Below are 19,096 nucleotides of genomic sequence, written 5' to 3'. Positions count from 1 at the left end.
ATGGAGGCATGAAATTTATTTTCAAACTTTCATGAATGCATTAAAATTTTAGGGACTGAAAGAACACTCGTGGGGATGTGGATTGAGATAATCTTTCTTTAGAAAGCTCAGCCTTTCAAATAAAATAAATTAATACATTTTAAAAACCATTTTTGCGTGTCGAATATGCATGCAATTTTTTCTGGTCTAAAAAAAGAATTTTTTTTTTAGGCAGTGTCTTTCAATTAGAACTAATCATCACAATCAGTTCTGCTACCACACCCCTGTTTCGTTAGAATTTTTTTTTTTTCTTTCTCACTATGCACTTTTGGTCATTGAACATCATCATCATTATTATTGATGATAATTATTATTACTTGATGATGATGATCATGACTATTATTATTACTGTAACCAATGAAAAGTATCATTAATGATAATACTATGACTACTACGACATATTATTATTATTATTGTTATTATTATTATTATTATTATTATTATTATTATTATTATTATTATTACTGATGATCCTGACTTATGAAATGGACCAGCTGCTGAATATGTTGTACAGCATTCCAAAGCACGTTTAGGGAGTCTGCCTACCAGCTCTCGTTCTGTCACAGGACCCCCACGCCTTTATTTTCCTTTTGTTAAATCTCTGTGTGAGATCGATCGACGAGCGAGGGGCAGATTCATACATTGGAATAACAGGCCCAGGCAGCAGTCGGGATGTGGGAGATGCATGGACAGACCTGGAGAAATGCATCTTCAGCCTCCGGGCTAACCTCCGCAGTGGAATAGTAAATGGAGGCTCCTGTCAGGTTAACAGCAATAGGATGCAGACCTTATAGGCCTTACCTGGAATGATATGGAACGATATTCCGATACTGGGGTACACACTCTCTGTGTACCCCAGGGAGAAACTACCAAAGACTCTTCTTGTTAAAAGAAATATAGAAATTAAGTTATGTATACACTGTGTCTAAGAACTGTTTTTTATGTGTGTATTTTCAGTGCTGCATATTAGATTAGATTCAAATTTTATTGTGATTGCACAGAGTACAAGTACTGGGACAACGAAATGCAGTAAAACTGGAGACGCTGAGCCTCGCGTTGTGCACGCGCCACCATCTTGGTCACCAGGTAAATAAATATTTGACCATGGAGATGCCGGGGATTGAACCCGGGGCCTCATACATGCAAAGCATGCGCTCTACCACTGAGCTACATCCCCTTCATATATGGTTATGGCACCGGATGAATATCAAAAATAAGACTACTGAGAGGCCAGCAGCTTGTGTTTAACCAAATTAATGCTGCGAAACGATCTAGCGACTGATAAGCCAGCACTGGTGACCAGCCTAGGGATGGTAGTGACCAGCCAAGTCAATTGCAAATCCACTAAGTTACCAGTCTCGGCACCAGTCTCAATAGCTGGCATCTCAGTCGCGAGATGGCTAGCGGGCTTTGCTTAGGATAGACCTGCAGCCGGCCTCTCGGTAGTTTTACTTATCCAGCACCGTAGATGGCGGCGTGTAAAGCAGCGGTTATTTGTGACGTGGGCAACGATTTGCAATTTGCCCCCACGGTCCAGAATCAAATAATGACAATCCAACTGCTGTCTTGCCTCCAGCAGCCAACGGGGCACAATGGGGGCAAATTCCCTGGCCCTTTCACGCACTCAAATGTGCTGTTGTAGTGTAACATTTTGGAACATAACATTTGAGGACAACCATTTTATCGTGGTAACAAAAGTATTCATGAAAAATAAATAAATGTATTTCACATGATGTATTGGAACGCCAGTTCTTTATGTAATTTCATTTATTATGTTGTCATTGTAAAATAAATGGAAAAACAGGCTAAAAAAGGTAGTAATTGCATTAATTGATTAGATGTTGCAGAGAAGACAGGGTAATGTATGGAAGTAATTTAGCAACAGACATAATAATAATCAGCTCCTCTTTAAACAATTAAGGACCCCTTTATTTGTTTGGAATGTTTTCTCTCTGTTAGGCAAAAATGAAGTATTAAAAATCAGCATTGCTTAAGAAGCCAAAAAAGACATTGGACCATTGGATCCAGGAGTAGAAATGTGGAACTACTACTTCTCAGAAACATGGCTGACCATGTTACCTGCAGCACACACCACAGATCACCATTCAGATTTTTTATATTCACTCAATACCAATTCAGAGTCCAAATTCAACAGTCATATCTATACAATTCTATGGTTATAAAATATTTATGTTATACAGTCATTTGACTGACCATTAGGATGCCTGAAGACCCAGGTGGCATGTACATTATTGTTCCAAAAAAACAATTTTTGCTTTCAAACAAATTCATAAAGTTACGTCTTTTTAATGTGATGAATGGTCCAATTAGCCAACAGGAACACAAATCCATTCATTTATATGTGAGGTGGAAACAGAATGTTCTATATGTGCATAGTGCGCGAGACCTGCAGTTGCCTCACTAAAATGAAATCACGTGAAAAGAATCAATTCTTGAAAAAAAAAAATTATAATAATAATAAAGTTAATTCAAGGGGGGCTGTGAGGTGCAGCATGTAGTGCAGCTAACTTGCAATCCATGTAAAAATATCCTTGTGTGCCCAGGGTTTATAGGAGTGAGCTGGAGCATACAGCAGGACAGCTGTCCTTAGGTAGAGCAATAGCTCGGGAGTGTGCTAGCCAGTAGAATTTTGTAGTAGTAGTGGACATTTTATGGGTTGCAAATAAATAAATGTAATTTAATCTCCCTGGCTGAACTGTGGATACATAAAACCACATGCTGTGGTATTGGTATATAAAGTGAAAACCACATTTACCAGTGTTGGTGACTGCTGCACAGCATTTTAGTAAATTAAGCATGAGAAACTTGTTTGAGCCAAAACCAGTATATGCATACTCACACACATACATCTGCGCACATTCCAGTTCTCTATAAATTGAATTTTAAAGTCCTGGTAAAGGGAAGGTTGCCTCCGATCCAAAGATGCTTGAGAGATTGATAAGATTAACATGTTGCAATGCTACTCAATAGAGAGCAGTGTCGGCCAGTTGTAGGCAGATTGTAATCTGTCAGAGATCCAAATAATATTAGTATGCGAACATATATGGGAATATTCAAGAGACACATGGGCATTGAGTAAAACAATGATATTGGGTGCTAGCTCAAAAGCTAGCTAGCAAGCTGGCCAGTCTGTCAGTTGTTTCAGAAGATGTTTCATTCAGTTAAGCAAGATGCACAAATTTCACGAAGGGCCATCACACACCATGTAAAATGTCATGAAATTATTTTTTCACAAAACTGACTGTATATCGTCTTGTAATTGTATTATTATTTTTTCCTTGACTGCCTAGGCATTATTAACTCATTATTCCAAAAAACATGGAAAATGTATTTCATTTCTGAGCAGTGCAGTTCTAGTGGGTATAATTGCAATCAGTAATCAGTCCCATAAAATTACATTAATCAGTCTCATTGAGAATATTTAACCATAAATTTAGAATTTCAATTAATAATCAAATGTGCCGGTTTTAATGATAAAATATAATGAAATTGCAGCAGATGCAGCTGTTTTTACCTGGTATGTAATTACAGCACTGATTGATAGATATCTGAAGGCATGAATTTTTTTAATTGATTATTTTGGCTTCAGTGGCTAAAATGTTTGTTTACATACATGTATTTGCTGAATGTATTTACTGTAAAATAATGTAAGTTTAGCTGAATATGACAGATTAATATGATAGTGGTGCAAAAGAGAAGCAGGTTCAACCGAAAATGTATACAACCAATCAGGTAATGAGGTATTGAGCGAATGCAAATGAGTGAGAACACGCATAATTTAGGTTTAAGATAGGAAGTGTGACAGCGAGACTACTAATAAAGTGGCTGACCAATTCAAATAAACAGACATGCAGTTTGATTACATCCATTGGCATTAGTAAAGAAGACCAAGCTAAACTGAAGTCATTACATGGGATGTTAAGTCAGCACTACTGGGGTCTTCCACACATATTGGTGACTTTGACCATGTTTTTTTTTTTTTTTGTCTTTTTAAAACATGAGACCATGTGGTTATGACTCCTGTTGGTTTCCACGGTGATGCATGCAATGCAGGGGGTCTTGTCTTCCGCTGTTCAGTTTAATTGCTGTTTCCACCGCAGGATACAATGAACGTACTGTAGTTGCTTTCATGTGGCGCTGCAGTCTAGCATGGCTTACACAGAAGCCATCGTTTTTTTTAATTTTTTTTTTTTTTTAAATCAAGCCCGGGTGTTGGCTTTGTTTTTTTCTCTTTTGTTTTTTGGCTTGGAAGCTTAAGCTAGTGTTGAGCAACATCCAGCCAATCTCAACAAAGGGAGGGGGGGAGTACCCTGTCAAAAGGAAATTGGTGAAAAATGTAGAAATGGAGGACAAATTCTTAATAGCAAGAGGTTAAGATATGGGATGCCTACACAGAAAACTAGGTTACCCTCCTCCACCACTCTTAATGTTTCCTGTGATTTTTTTTTCTTTCTCCAAAGAAAGATGTGAAAATTTACCATGATCTACATAAATGTTCTTCATTTGCCTTGTTAAAGCTGAATGCAGAAGAGTGAAAGGGACTCATGCATACACATCCAACAACTACACAGGAGTTAAGGGCATGAAGGAGGGTTGGTTTAGGAAAAGAGACACCCACCCAAGCGCCAAAGGTAAGTGGTGCAGTGGAAATAACAAAAATATATACCCGGGCTATTCAGAGAGACTACCCAAAGTAAACACTGGAGCACTCATACGAAAAAAAGCATGTTTATGTAAATAAGACATTTCGACTTAGCGTCAGAGTTGACTGCCAAACTACTCTGTAAATGAAGTTGTATCTAAAATGGTTTCCTCCCCTCAGAAAGCCAGGCAGTTGTAGATGGCATTGGTTTGCGAGAAAGTCTGGGTTTATGTTACGGTGGGTAAAATTGTTAGTTTTATGGTCACAAAGGACTGTTGTTAAGCTGCAACTTAGCATATGTGTGATGTTATTTACATTTTTGTATGTTACATTAGCTGACATCAAACCATTGTAGGGTAGAAAAGGACAAATGCCAGTAACAGATTGCATGTGAGCGGCAGTAGTGAGTGCTTTGTCATTTGCCCTGTGACACTCGCTCGCTAAGTTGTACTCTTGATGGAGTCATTAGTTTATACAAACCACAGCCAGCAATCCCATGGGGCGTCACCGGTGCCAAGACATGTTTGCCGCGAAGAACGTGCAACAAAACAGAGCTTCAGAGAGACAAATTTGAAAGCGAAATGTCACTTTGTCTCGCTCTGTTGACCCCGTTCATTCAAGAATGTTATCTTGGAGGAGAGACAGTGGAGATGAGACGAGTTGATCAGTATCTTGGAAGACAGACTAAATGCATAAACATGAGGGCGTTAGATAGCGTCTCTTTTCTTCGAATGCACTTTATTTGAAATACAAGTTGGGGTGAAACTGCACACCATTTGTCACAGTCCATGCATACTGCTATAACTGCATACAAAAAAATGTATTATGTGAACTGAATGTCATTTAGCTGGAAATGAATAGACATTGCTGTTGTACAGAACTGAAAATCTCAAGCTTAAATGATTGTTTATAAATGTTTTATTATTCTGTTTAAAGGGGAGGTGGGTGTATACTGGAAAATAGAAACGGAAGATTTCTGTGGTAACCATGAAAAATGCTTTCGAATCCCAATGATTTTTGTGTGCACCTTGCTCTCTCAATATGTTTCCTCTGACAGAGAAGTAACGATGTGTTGGGGGTGAGATTGATGGAAAACACTGTGGAACAGCAAGAGACCGGAGAGGAAAACAAAAGCCTTCAACTCTCAGCATTTCCAGGAAGGATGCATCAATAGTGCAGTGTGTGTGTGTGCTTGTGTGTTTCTGTGTGTGCTGTCTCTATGTGTGCGTGCATGCGTGCATGCGTGCGTGCGTACATGTGCCTGTGTGTTTCTGTGTGCTGCCTCTGTGTGTGTGTGTGTGTGTGTGTGTGCCTGTGTGTTTCTGTGTGCTGCCTCTGTGTGTGCGTGTGTGTGTGTGTGTGTGTGTGTGTGCGTGCGTGCGTGCGTACATGTGCCTGTGTGTTTCTATGTGCTGCCTCTGTGTGTGTGTGTGTGTGTGTGTGTGTGCGTGCATGTGCCTGTGTTTCTATGTGCTGCCTCTGTGTGTGTGTGCGTGCATGTGCCTGTGTGTTTCTGTGTGCTGCCTGTGTATGTGTGTGTGTCTGTACGTGTGTGCATGTGCCTGTGTGTTTCTGTGTGTGCTGCCTCTGTGTGTGTGTGTGTGTGTGTGTATGCATGTACGCATATGCCTGTGTGGTTTGTGTGTATGTGGTTTGTATGTGTGTGTGTACACGTGTGTGTGTGTGTGCAACTTTGAAATATCATAGGTTTGAACAATGGAAATGAGGCAGTCTTGTGCTTTTTTATCCTACTCCATACTGTACAATTAAGGCAGTTATGCATTTAGTACAAGCTAACAAGTGCAAGGGTTTGAATTTTGGCCAGGGCCCTTCTGTATGGAGTTTGCATGTTCTCCCTGTGTCCACGTGGGTTTCTTCAGGGTGATCCAGTTTCTTCCCACAATCCAAATGACATTCAGCTTAGAATATAATTAATGATTAATATTTAAATAATATTTTAGCGTTCAGGCTGTCGGCTTTGGGAATAATTTGACTAGAACTTTTGGGGCTGGTTTGGGTTGGACCATAAAGTGGTTGTGCTTAGGCCCGATGCTGACCTCTAACTGGGTGCGTCCCAGTGTCCCATGTGTGTCCAGTGGAGGAAAGATGAGTTGAACTGCTCTGCCCCTTTTAGTTATTAAGCGTATGTTTTGTTACCTGTGATAGTTTGGCGGCCTGTCCAGGTTGTATTCCTGCCACTCGCCCCCCCCCCCCCCCTTTTGGATAAGCGCGTATAGGTGGATGGATGTATTGTTACGTTGACAAAAATGAGTACACATTTCATTGAACAATTTACTTAAGATTTTTCTGTGAAATATATACAGTGCCGCCTAATGTAATTGTTGAAGGGCCATCCGAGTCCTTGGTCCCTCTCCTTGGGCACCAGTGGTAATCAGTGTCTGAAAGGGAGGGAGGTTCGGTGTCTTTTATAAGCTGGTATGCCAGTATTAGTGACTACAGTTGGATAAGGACAGTTGTCGTGACTTAGTATATAGTCACATCAATATATTCTTGTTTCAGATTGGCTACTTTAATTGCGTAGCTATAAGCCTTTTTTAAATTAAAGTATCTGACAAACAAACATATTAATGAATGAATATTATGTTGGATTTCCTCAGGGTGCATTTCTATTTCAACTATCTGCTGTCTTTGTTCAGTACAAACATTTGAATTTGTTCCCCTTCAAACTGTTTGCCATTCCACATTTTATTATTAGTACTACTAAATTATGTCCTTTGTCATATTATGCTGGTAGGCTATTTATTTATTTATTGATTTATTTGCGGTGGTAATGGAAAGTGTGGCCTTGAAGACAGCTAATATAAATTATTTATTGGGACTGCGTGGTATGCATCATGTCACACTAGTGCTGTAATTACCATTGGCCCTCTCAGAATGGTTATGTCCAATAGGTCTTATTAGAAGCTTAAATGTCAATGTGCATTCGCATTAGGGGGAAGCTATCAGACTTACGTATCTATTGTACTTAGTGGGGTGCGACAGGAGAAAGGAAAAGGGTAGATGTGAAAGCCATCGTAATTTACATACGGCAGGATGGCATCTCTGGCTCCTCCCATCAGCATGGCGGGATCTGAAAGGACTGAGGCTCAATACTGCTAATGCTAAAGGACAATGGGACTCGTGTTACCCACAAGGGAAACGTAGTCAGTCATGCTGAAATTTCAGTCGCATAAATTTGTAGCGGGGTGGAAAAGTCAACGTAACGTGCCATCGATATCCTCTTCTGCAAGCTCAGCATTCCTCCCTGTTCGGATGTTGCTTTCCCGGGATAATGGATGTTTACACGCGCGTAGTGTGCTCACCAGCAATAAACAAGTCCCTTAAGTCCATCTCGTCAAAGTTAATTTTTAAAGCGAGACACCGTTTCCCTCTCAGCTGGACCGATGTCTTGTGCCTGAGAGTGATGCGGAATTGAAGCGAACGATGAAGTGGCTGTAATTCTGACAAAAGGACCAAAGGAAATGCAGCCTTCTGCACACGAACAAGAAGCTAAATATGGTAGATGATTCTGCTTGTGATAACCTGCCACTATACTTATGGCATTTTAGTGGTTATGATGGTGTATCCACTTTCTACTATATATATATATATATATATATATATATATATATATATATTATAAATAGTGCATTCTACACCTTTCATATGCAGGGAAAGTGCGTCCCACAATAAAGATAATTTAAAATGAGGTGACTGAGGTGTCCCAATGCAATATTTTCCAGAAACAATGAATACATGCAAATCATGCATCGTAACTGTCCTCCTCTATTGATGTGTTAATGCTTGCCCAGCAATATCATGCTGTGTAATGATGGCAGATCCAAACAACAAAATATTGAAGGGCTTACTCTAGAATGATTTTGTATCACTCTATATACTGTAAAGTGGGTAAAGACCTATGTAGAAAGTATTTCTTTACTCGAAACAAATGTGTCTTCTTCTTTTTTTCTATGTGATGTGGTATCGTACAGCTCTGCTCAACTACAACAAATTGGCAAAATGGAGGAATTGGCCATACAGTGAAGGATGGCACACAACCTTGCCTATGTGACTTAGGAACAGGAACATGATTAATTACCTTTTAACTTCAATTAATCTTTTTGACTGATAACATTATCTGACTCCAACTGACAATATGCATAGCATGTCATAGCATGCAAATTAGGACTATAGCCTCTTATCTTAGTTCTCCTAGCTTAGTCTATAATGGAAGAGATTCTGTATTTTGTGACAACACTGTGTGTAGGCGATTGACTATGGAGTGCATCTGTCCAGTTTTATGTGTGTGTACTGTAACCATAAGCCACATGTCAAGATGCCAATGTGGCTGTGCATGTCAAATTCCCACCCCAATTTGTAATGCCAGTCCTGTGCAACTGCAGCCACGTTCATGCAAAAACCCCACTGCCATTTTGTACAGTTCCCCCCGGAAACACGTGGTGTCACCAGCCGCTTGTTTTCACAAAGCAGCCTAAAGCCAAACTCCCGTAGAGCGGAGTAGGAGGAGGACCTTTCACATGCAGCTTTAACATGCACACCATAGATGCAGTGAGGTTTGGTAGATAGCGACGAACCCGGTCTCCTAATCATTTGGCGGCTAGTTTTTGGTAGAATGTAATGTTTGCTAATGTTAACTGAGTGGAAGTTGAAGTTGGGTGACACATTCGGCATTTGTCTGTTGCCCTGTGGAGCTACCGGCCACAGTCAGCACTGGCATGGTCTGGATTCACAGCATGTTGCATGAGGCCATGCCCCACATCATGTTGCCTTAACCAAATGAGCCATCCAGCAGCCCCTAAACATACAGACAATTAACGACTATTTTTTTGACCCGTCACTTATGACAAACCAGCCTATTATCTATTAATCTCAGAAACTATATATATATACGCTGAGCTCCATAATGTTTGGGACAAAGACTCTTTTTTCTTGATTAGGCTCTGTGCTCCACAATTTCAGATTTGCAAACAATGCACGTGGTTAAAGTGCAGATTCTTTGTCAGCGTAAGGACCAGAGTTGTGCTAATGAACATCAAGGAAGCCATTATGAATCTGAAAAATATGAAAACAAGACCAGGTCAAAACCTAGTATATGGCTGGACCTAACACACTTCATCCGGCCAACCAATGGTGTAACTTCATCACTCAGTCACTCAGTCACAGACATTCACATTTGTAGGGCTGGCCCCGCCGTTGCGGTCCAGCCAAAAAAAACAGTCAGAGACATAGGCCAAGCCTTAGGCTTACCAAGATTAACCTTTTGGGACATCTTTAAGAAGAAAGAGAGAACTGGTGAGCTCAGAACTCGCAAAGGGCCTGGTAGGCCAAGGAAGACCTCTACAGAAATATTACCATAATAAAGAAACACCTGACTAACAGATCAGAAACACTCTTCAGGAGGCAGGTGTGGATGTGTCAGTGACTACTGTCTGCAGAAGACATGACGAACAGAACTACAGAGGCTACACTGCAAGATGGGGGTCATTCCTATGTTCCCAGGGTCCTACGTTCCCCAGATTTATATGCCACATAATGGGAACATGAAAAAGGGTCCTATGTTGCCCAGCTCTACATATGTGCTCTCCCAGGGTCCTATGTTCCCAGGGTCCAAGGAGTTCCCCAAGCTCTAACATATGTTGCCCCCAGTGGTCCTATGTTGCCCAAGCTCGATTCTGATAAAGGTCTTGCAGTCACTATGAGACCCACTTACAGATATGGCTGCTGTGCAGGGCTGCCATGTTTCCAAGCCCCTCCCATATGTGCTGTGCCCAGGGGTCCTTTTCCCCAGCTCTACATATGTGCTCTCCCAGGGTCCTATGTTCCCCAGCTCTACATATGTGCCCCCCAGGGTCCTATGTTGCCCAGCTCTACATATGTGCTCTCCCAGGGTCCTATGTTCCCAGGGTCCTAGGACGCTCCCTGCAAGATGCTAAGCACTAGTTAGCCGCAAAAACAAGATGGCCACAAAGTGCCTCAAACAGCCTGCAGAGTTCTGGAAAAAGGTCTTGCAGTCATATGAGACCACTTATATCAGAATGATGGCATGAGCTAAGTGCAGAAACCAAAAGGAACTGCCCAAGATCCAAAGCACCCCCTCCCCCCCCATCTGTGAAACATGGTGGCAGGGGTGTTACTCTTTTGGTATGTATGGCATCTACATTTACTGGCTGACTTGTCTTCATTGATGATGCAACTGCTGATTGTAGCAGCAGAATGAATAGGACAAGTGTTTGGGTTTTTTTTTTTTCATTATTACGATGAGAATTATTTGGTCATCAACTGTAGAGGTCTTCCCTAGCCTACCAGGCCCTTTATGATTACTGTGCTCACTCAAATGCTCCCTTTCTTCTTAATGATCTTCCAAATGTATGTTAAAAAAATTCTGGGATTGCAACTGTGGTTGGAACAAAAACCAGCATGTACGAGAGGTCCTCAGGATCGAGGTTGTGAACCTCTGTTATACAGTATGGGGAGACCACACATTGGTTGTCTGCACAAACTTCCATTTTTGTATTACTCACCTGTGTCCACCAGATGGCAGCAATGCCCTATGCAAAGCACACAGATCCTTGCAAAACAGAAGGGTAAAAAAAGGAAAAAACCAAGAAAGAAATATAACAAATTTAAGACAGATTCCCAGCGCACGCTGAATTTTATTAATAATTTATGGGGACGTCATTAAATCTTTGCTAATTACCTCATACATATTGCATTGGGCAGAAATGGGGGGAACGCGTTTCTGGCATGTTGATAAGAGATCAAACAGACTCATCTCTCTTTTTTTACCCTACTTTCATTTATTCCTTTACTCCCAGGTCATCGAGACTGGAGGGCTGCTTCAATAAGGCAGAAATGCTGGAGACACCAGCTCTAGTATCACATTTTGCCAATATGCAAATGATGCTTCCTGTTTTGCCTCGTATAGCATGTACATTAGGCTGTATTTTTTGCATTCACGTCAGATGGAGGAGATGGAGGAGGCGGAGGAGGCAGATGTACAGCTGAGCCCAAAGAGTGATCCAGCAAATAATTTGCCCGGTGACAAGTAATTGATAGGCTGCTGGTTCTTCCCAGCATGCATCTGTCACTGGGGCTCCATTCTGATCAATGTGTCTGTCAATACAACAGCGATGAAGAAACCAATCTCATAAATATCAAATAACATTACGATGTTGTATACGTACGCGCGCACACACACTTTAAATTATTCTTTTTTATCAAATTTATTTTACTTTTTGTATGCGTGCGAATTTCTGATGGAACCCAGATTGCTATTGTGATGCCAGGCCTGAACTACTGCTGCGCAATGAATGGTGTATTTACATGGATGCGCAGAGCAACATCACAGTGAGCGACCGCTATTCAGCCCTGTGAAAATACCGGGGATCGATCCTTTGTACATTAAAAAGAAAAGGAAAGCGAAAACCACAAAACAAAAACAGTCACAAGAAACTACACACTTGCAACACTGGAGGTCAGCTGCGTCTTCATCTTCTTCCCATCGCTTGGTTATTGCAATGAAATAAAGCGAAGCTTCGAATCAGATCACTGGGAACAGCTGTTTTTCAGCACCCTGGTCTACAGCCTCGACCAAAACGCACTCTCTACATCATTACGCCGACCACAGACATTATTATGAGGCTGTTTTTCAGAACTGGAGAACGCGGAGTATGGGGCTACCCTTTAAGGAGCCTGTGGAACCCCGCACAAAGACAAGGAAACGGCTCAATTCAGCACAAGCAGCGTTCAATATTTGTTTTTTTGTAATTATCCGTAAATCCATTTTCTCTGGTGACACACAACACAGCTTTCATTTAACACAACACTGTGATACTCAGTAGCTGGCAGGCGGGAGGTGAATTAATTCCCCTTTTTGATTTTTTGGCTGTCAATCATGGTACTCTTTCTACATTGCAATAGATTTATAGGCCGTTAATGGAGGTTGAGCGTGAACTCAATAGCAATATTGAATAAGAGCTGATTTCAGCTGTTCCCATGCACAAGTGACAAACGACACACAAGTCATTACAACCAATGAGAAGCAGGAGACTATTAGGGCCTGATTGACATCATTGACGGAAGGTTTTTTCAGTCAATTCAGACAATTAGTAATGAAAAATGAAACCGTTTTGAAACACTTGTAATAATGACATCTGCTGGTGCACAAATGTATCAACTAATGCAATGCAATTTGCATTAGAAAATTACAAAGGCTGACAGTGGGGCTTCTTTAAGCAAACATTGATATGAACATTTTTTATATGTCACACAGTGATATATTGACTGTTCTTTTTTTACACATCCGAAACAGCAGGTGCTCAAGTGCTTCAAAATGATTCATGATCTGTTCAATATGATATTCTTGTACTACCAGATGTCCCTAGTACTAGTCCCTAGTATGACTTATAGCAGCAGTATAAAGCTTGACAGTTCAGTTGAAATTGTCATATGAAAATAAAATAAAATATACGAATGGATCATCATTATTTCCATTCTCTATAATTCTGCATAATAAGGTCAGGGGTATGATACACACCTTTTTTTGAAATTGTCAGCAACGATTTAAAGCTGCAGTTGGCAACTCATCGGTTGCAATGTTTTGTAAACATCTTGAAAACCAAACACCCGTTGGTTCTGCCTACACACCCCCACCCCCCGCTTCTCCACACACCTCATTGTGAACGTGCATCAACTTTTCTAGCTAGGAATCCTCAGCAAGGGGGATTACAGGATGACAGACTGGCATAATATGAGCTACACAAAAAATGTCTGCTTCAAATGTCTGTCCATTTAAAACAAAAAGGAATCGTTTTTGTTGTTGCAGAGCTTACCGTTAATGCGATAAAACATCTTCCATTTAGTCAGATAGTTCAGTAGCTAATGAAGTTATGATTGCTATGTTCATTAGCTAGTCTGATGTTAGGTAGATATACCCCTGATGGTTTACGATAGCTAAATTCAACAAAATGTGTATTTTTTTAATACGTGTAAATTGTTGAACTAGGGTAAAGTTACCCTCTACCACAGACCAACAGCCAATACATTGGGCCCCAATTTGGTACTCTGCTTGACAAGTAGGACTTTCTGACAGCAGACAATTGCTAGCCTAGAGAAACCACTTCACCACTTCACCTTCCACACAGATAACGTTAGCAAACATTACATTCTTCCAAAAATGAGCCGCCAAATGAAATGGTGAAAATATTGTTCATGCATTAATATTGTCACGATTAGACTATTATGATGTCATGTTTACTCGCCTGAATTGTCAAACGTTGGTGCAACTTCCAAGTTTTACTAAACTCAGACAAAAATCAAAAATCAAGACAAAATGGAGATCCCATATCACTCCAAATTTAGCATCTCTGCACTGGTTGCCAATACAGCTTAGAATTGATTTAAAGATTTTATTGATCACCAGGTATTACATGGTCTGACACCTGAGTACATTAGGGAGCTTACAGAATCCTTACAGATCTCAAAGGTTGCTCAGGTCTCCAAAGCAAGCCTCACTGACTGTTCCAGAGTCTAGGTTGAAAAGGAAGCATGATTCCAAGACTCTTGAGCAGCCTTTTCTTAAACAGTAGTACTGCTGGATTGTGGTATTCTCTTAAATCTCTTTTAAAGAATAATGTTTATAGGCTTGCTTTTAAGGACGAAATGTTAAATGTAATGCATTTTTGTTTTATTTTCTGTGATTTTATTATTATTTGTATTATTGTTTTTTTTTTTTTCCCACTTTTTATTTCTTATTGTTTTTGTTTCTCCTTTTTTATCTGGTTGTAAAGCACTTTGTGCTGTATTGCTTATAAGGTGCTATATTATTATTATTATTATTATTATAATATAGCACCTTATATAATAATAATAATAATAATAACAACAATAATGATAATTCTATTTTGTTATAGCTATGTTACACCATTACTGTTATGTATAGAAAAAATCAAGATTAAGAAATATCTTTGTCCCAAACGTTATTATTGAGGGCTTCATTTCATGCCAGTTCATGGATTTCAGCAAAATGAATGTGCTGAATTGGGTGGCCCTGTCACATGATTTAGTGCCAGAGCTCCATTTTATGAAATGGCACAAAAGGTGCTCAGACTCTCTCCCTGTCCAGCAAATTAACCGCCAACACCTTGCTGTTTGGAAAGCTTTGGCGCAGTCACACGCCGTTTTTTCAATCAATCAATCTACTACTGTTTTTCATTCAGCATTGCAATCTCGCTAATTTCCCAGTCTTGCCACACTTTCTTTCTTTGTCATCTATTCCCATGCATGCAATTACCTTATCAAGGTTTCCCTCAGTTCTTGACAGTACTGCCCAGGGTGAGCAATTAATATTTCATTTACTTTGCAGGAGCCACAGACTACAGTCTCTTATCTGACAGACAACCCATCGTAACAAACCTCCCTCTAATTGGCCGTTAAGGATTTGCTATCCATCACACCCATCATTCCGTGCTGCGCTGCTGCCCCCCACTCTAGTGGCTGGGGAGCCACCATGGGGCAAACAGGTACATCTGCACAGAAGGAAAATGAGAGTGTGCAGGGCAAATGGCCCACTGTTACAGTCTCCTTCCCAGACAGCTACACATATTTTATCTGGGCTGTTTTTAGATACATATGCAAATGCAAAAAAAGATACAAAAGCATATTCCTCATGAGGTGGAATAAGCTGAGCAAATTTCAATTTGTAACATTTGTTGAGCTCCATAGTGCCACCTGGTGGTTTAATTGGGCTAATTCCTCAGGGCTGCCCTGAGAATTGATGTAACAATGGACACACAAAGTTTCATAATGTTTTATCAAACTGGGATTTAATAGCTTTTTTTTTCTAAAAGGCCACGCCCACATTCAAATTCATTGGCTTACTGCCGGCACGTTGTTAAGCATAGCAACCTTCTTTATGCTGGAAATTCTTAGAAATTTAATAGACTGCTCGTACGCCACCATATGGCACCAAATTATGCCAGTGGTGGTTGGACGTCGTCTTGTATCACAATGTCCAGTTTCATTTCAATCAAGCAGGTGAAAGTGGGACAAGTAGCACATGAACAAACAAACTCCAAGATGACTTCCAATTCAAGATGCCGGCAACTCAAACATATAAAATTGTATTCACATTCAGGTCAGCAGTCACTCCAACAAGTTTCAAATGTCCAAATATATACTGAGATTTTTAGTGAATTTTAAAAGTAGTCTAGCCCTATAGTGACACCCTGTGGTTGAATTGGGCCAATTCTTTGGCTTGTCCACAAGAGCTGTCAATAAATAGACCAAGTTTCATCACATTCTGTCAAACTGTTCGGTGTTTGAGCTGTGTCTGGTAAAAAACCTCACCCATATGCAAATTTTTTGGCTTCCATCGGGCATGTTTTTAAGCATAGAAACTTTTATTATGCTTCAAATTCATCAGACATCACAAACATCGGAAGGGAAACACATTTTACTCAGTTAATTAATTAAAAAGTTCTCTTCAACCAAATATACAAGTCTCATGATAATCGTGTTAAGAGTGAATATCCATTTGGAAAATGTAGGTCTTATGTAAGACACAGAATTGCCATTAAATTTCAGTGATCCATTATTCCAACTGGTGTTACACAAAGAAGAGTCTCAACCTACTTCCTACACCTGTTGTCTACCAGGCTCAGGATTTATTCTCAACAATAATAAGGATGAAGTTTTTAAGGTTGCAGCATGTAAATACCAAACCAAATTTAAAACGCAACATTGTTTGTAGCAGGTGTACAAGAAATGTCACCTCTGAAGATGTTGAGCGGCCTTGTTCGAATTATTTTCAGGACTTCCAAATGTTCTCTCTTTTTTCTTTTTTATTATTCATCAGGCTCCTAACAGCTGTCACCTGCACCTGCAAATACAAACAGATAACAGATTTTTCAAATATTTAGAAAATGAGCTAATTTAATCTTAAATGGTGGCTTTTGCATCAAATCAAAACAAAGCCATAATTAATAAAATCCTCATACTTGACACAAGTTAATTTCCTGCTGGTTATATGGAGTTACTGCATGTTTGGGCTGTGTTCACACTTTAACAATAACATTTAATTGGTAATCAATTTTAGGCATTACCAGTGCAAGAAATGAAGAAATGGAAAGCAATGTAATTGTAAAACATATTCAATGCAGTTTAAAGTGAACTTAATTGAGATTTACACATCATGGATATATAAGATGCAGATATGTCACTTTAAACCAATGTTTAAAGTGACATATCTGCATCTTAGATATCCATGATCCATATCCATATATATCCTTGTAAGCAACTTTATTTTGTCTCAGTTATTTTTATAAATTAAGCATAAGCACAACTTGGGAAATAATTTTAAGATTAAGTTTAAGTGCAGCCCCAGGACTAATTCTGCTTGTCTTGCAATATCTCTGTAATATAAGGTTTATTTATTTAAGAAATGGACAGTGCACATGAATACAACATGAGAACTTAGATGCACCATGTACATGTGCCAGATTTAACCATACAGGCTAATATCATGGAAATATCCCTTTTTCCACAATGAAAATAAGACTGCCCTTACATGAATATGGTTGATTCGTTGCCATTCTTATCTTCTTACTTAAAAAATGTTTTGTTTTTAAAAAAATTTTTTTAATGTCTTTAGGTTAGATTGTTGCCACATTTATGCTGACTGCAAATATATGTATATATATCTTGGAGACAAATTACTCCACAATTATCTCCATTGATGCATGTCCATTTCTGAATGGACCTAGAGGTGTATAATTTTGAGTAGATGGCAATTCCAGTGATGCATAATGTGACTTTGTGGAAAATAATGGCTGAACTTGTTCAGAAATTATGCAGCCAATGTTATTTTTCTGACTTCGTAAGTGCATTAAAATGATTACACTCCACAAATGGCCTTGTGGTATTTAGAATCCAGGGGTAGTTTAATTGTGATATGGTTGCAGATTCGTCTCCAGTTTTTTATTTTATTTTAATTGAAACAGGTCCTAAAATGCTACACCTGATTTCTGCTGTACTTGGTAAATGAGGACAGAAGAGGCCAGGGTTTAGATGTATCCATTTCATTGGTAGAATTAACCTTTCAGAAGTTAACTTACTCAAGTGAGCCTGAACGTGTTTTTAATGATCTGAAGGCAATTATCTAGTCAAAGTGTGCATTCTGCACAGCTATAAAGAAAGACCAAAAATGTCTTTCACTACAGTGTAATATATGTCATAAATTGTATGTGCAACTGAACAATGCATTCTATAATGCCACCATCCATTTGAGAAAGAGAGAGAGACTGATGCATCAAAAGAATCACAGAAATGCTCTAGTTCACTTTAGCAACCAATGGCTGCGTCAAGCCAACTTTCAGAAAGCCACCCTCACTGCTCCAAATTAAGAAGGTAATTAGGACCAGACCCTGCTAATCAAGTCTGCTTCCAGGTTTGTATATCACAGCATTTCCAAGGACAAAATAGAGCTACGATGAGCTGTGCATTTTAAATGAATAAAAAAATTAAATCAAATCCTCAGACACCAATGAGCTGAAGTACATTTATTGGGGTTGGGCCAGAATTTTTGTGATGTAAGAGACTGATAAATGCATTAAAAGTCTGATTCAGGTTATTGAGGCTACAAGCTAGTGAATCATGGGGTGGTACAGTATGTAAATGGATAAGTAAAACTGCATACATAAACCGTGTTGTGATTGGCAACAACGCAAACCCAATTAGCCAAAAACTTAGCCTCTGAAATGTACATAGCAGGAAGCATATAGGGGAATATTTTCCATCCGTTTTAAAGAGCAAACCAAAATAAAACAGAGCCTTCGGCTCTCCGGGATTTGGGAGCTGGCGCCTGCGTCATCTGCGCAGTCCTCCGGCGAAACAGCAGTGCGGACCAGCTGGTCCCCCCCCCCCCCGAGAGAAGAGACACCCTGGCTGGCTGCGCCTGTTCGCCGTTGGTGGAGGTTTTGGGTTTAAAAACTGGTTGCTGTTCCAAATCTGCAAATATGTACGCAGCAATATGTTCAGTGTTCAGTCAAAATTGACAGAATAAATTTTACTCTAACAGAGTAATTTGATCCATCTAGGGCTATATAATAAAAACTCATTTGGAGTTAAATTAACAACGAGCACTTGTGTATAAAATAAGGGAAACTAGCAGTATAAATCAATAAAGGAAATTATATGTTTCTCTTTTAGATCATAGGTTCAACTGAAAAAGAAAAAAAAAAACCTACTGCCACTACTTCAGTTTCCCCAGGAAGCAATCATTTGAGAACCAGAACCTTCACCCTGTACCCGTACGGTTATATCTCTTTTTGACTAAAAATAACATCCTTTGTGAAACAGGAGTGGATACATTTGGCT

The 19,096-nt window shown here is 39.6% G+C and overlaps 1 non-coding gene across 1 annotated transcript; it reads right to left on the bottom strand.

Moving 5' to 3' along the window:
- Nucleotides 1-1,144: 1,144 nt before the first annotated feature.
- trnaa-ugc (transfer RNA alanine (anticodon UGC)) lies at nt 1,145-1,216 on the bottom strand. The gene has a single exon. It is a non-coding gene; the product is annotated as a tRNA-Ala (tRNA).
- Nucleotides 1,217-19,096: the final 17,880 nt, after the last annotated feature.

Source organism: Anguilla rostrata, chromosome 12, assembly GCF_018555375.3.
Source record: "Anguilla rostrata isolate EN2019 chromosome 12, ASM1855537v3, whole genome shotgun sequence".
Taxonomy (NCBI): Eukaryota; Metazoa; Chordata; class Actinopteri; order Anguilliformes; family Anguillidae; genus Anguilla; species Anguilla rostrata.
The sequence above is the reverse complement of the archived record's forward strand: the minus strand, read 5'-3'. Positions and strand labels throughout refer to the sequence as shown.